At 51.5% G+C, this 1,625-nt stretch overlaps 1 pseudogene; it reads left to right on the top strand.

Moving 5' to 3' along the window:
• The first annotated feature begins 211 nt into the window (after positions 1-211).
• Positions 212-1,221, top strand: LOC118855737 (annotated as a pseudogene).
• The last annotated feature ends 404 nt before the right edge of the window (positions 1,222-1,625 follow it).

Raw genomic sequence — 1,625 nt, 5'->3', positions numbered from 1 at the left:
TCTGTTGACACTGGACTAGAGGGGGTGTGGCTGGATGCAGAGAAGTGCAGAAACCTCAATCAAGTCTCTAGAGCTGAGATCCTGACACCTAAGAATTTAGAGACAAATACCCAAAAAGAGATATACAATAACAAATAGAGACAGAGGTGAGTTGACAGGCAATCAAGCACCTATTGTACTGGGTTCCATACAGGCTTTTTTCCCAAGAAGAATGAGAAACCAAAGAGACCAGAGCCCAGACCCCTGAGTCCCTGGTCCTGGGAGCATGATGTCCTCTTACCTCAAGTCACCCCCACCCCATTACTCAGTCAATGCACTGGCCTTGGTGGCACTTGCCTTGGAGATTCTACATGGCAGCACCACTGCTGGTTACTTAGCCACACACACACCAAGGAAGCAATGCAGATAGTGGACCACATTCACCTGGGCGCAACTTGACATCCTGGAAGGCCTTTTTTTGCCAAGACCCGATACCCTGATATCTTCATGCAAGAGGATGTGACCACAGAATCAACCTCCTAAAATCCCGAGTTCAGGTGTGGTTCAAGAACTGCTGTGCAAAATGTCACCAACAGCATCAGCAGCAGCAGCAACCAGCAGGTGGGGGAATATCCAAGGCCCAACCGGTCAAGAAGAAGGGCATCTCCACAGGTGGAGCAGAGCCTGGGCCAGAACCACCAGGCCCTTACAGCCCACCACCAGCTCCCTCGACCACTTCTCCTCCAGTATCAGATTCCGTCTGGAGCCCTGCCCTCTCTCCACTGCCAGACACCCTGGAAGCAATGGGGACTGCGGGGGTGGGGGAGGTCATACATCTGCACCCGACTTGGGCCTGAGGCTTCTGTTGCTGCCTCCTCTTCTTATGCCCTGACCTACACTCCAGTCCCAGCAGCCTTCAGTGCCTTTTCCCCCAACTATGGAAGTTCCAGTTCCTTTTTGGGGGATCCAGACCGCAGCCCCTACCTCTCACCCATGGGGTCCCAGCTGGGCAGACCTGGTTCTTCTGTCAGCCCCCTTCCTGCTCCTGGCATGGGGCCCCACTTGGGCCAGTCTCCAGCCTCCCTGTTAGGTCAGAGTTTTGGGGCTGGAGGCCTAGGGTTCAGCCCTGTGGACTGCCTGGATTACAAGGACCCCAGCAGAACCTGGAAACTCAATTTTACCACAGCAGCTGATTGCCTGGATTGCAAGGATCAGGGCTCACGGAAATTCCAGGTGTTATAGATGAGGGAAAGGAGAACTAAGGTTCTTCCCTTCTCCCTGCTGAACCTTCTAAGATTCCTTCTCTCTGAGCCAGGAGATTCCTCTGTAATTTGGGGGGTGCAGTTAGAAGATCCCCAAGGTCATTACTAGTAATTTATAATGGAAGGAAAAGGTCTGTCTGGTTTTGGCCAGAGACAAGGATCTGTTTTGAATCTTGGCTCATTGTGATCTCAGACATCGTACCATGCTATGATTTAGAAGAATGAAAATCCAAAAATAATGGGGTCTACCCGCAAAAGGACTGAGATGACCAACCAACCCCCCACCCCCCGACCAAGTAGAAAAGGACTTGATTTTCATAGAATGTTGGGCAATTTGCCTCTCTCCTTGGTGTTGCAGTGGAAGGAATATTGGTTTTTGGAGCC

The sequence above is a fragment of the Trichosurus vulpecula genome, chromosome 7, assembly GCF_011100635.1.
Source record: "Trichosurus vulpecula isolate mTriVul1 chromosome 7, mTriVul1.pri, whole genome shotgun sequence".
Lineage (NCBI taxonomy): Eukaryota > Metazoa > Chordata > Mammalia > Diprotodontia > Phalangeridae > Trichosurus > Trichosurus vulpecula.
The sequence above is the reverse complement of the archived record's forward strand: the minus strand, read 5'-3'. Positions and strand labels throughout refer to the sequence as shown.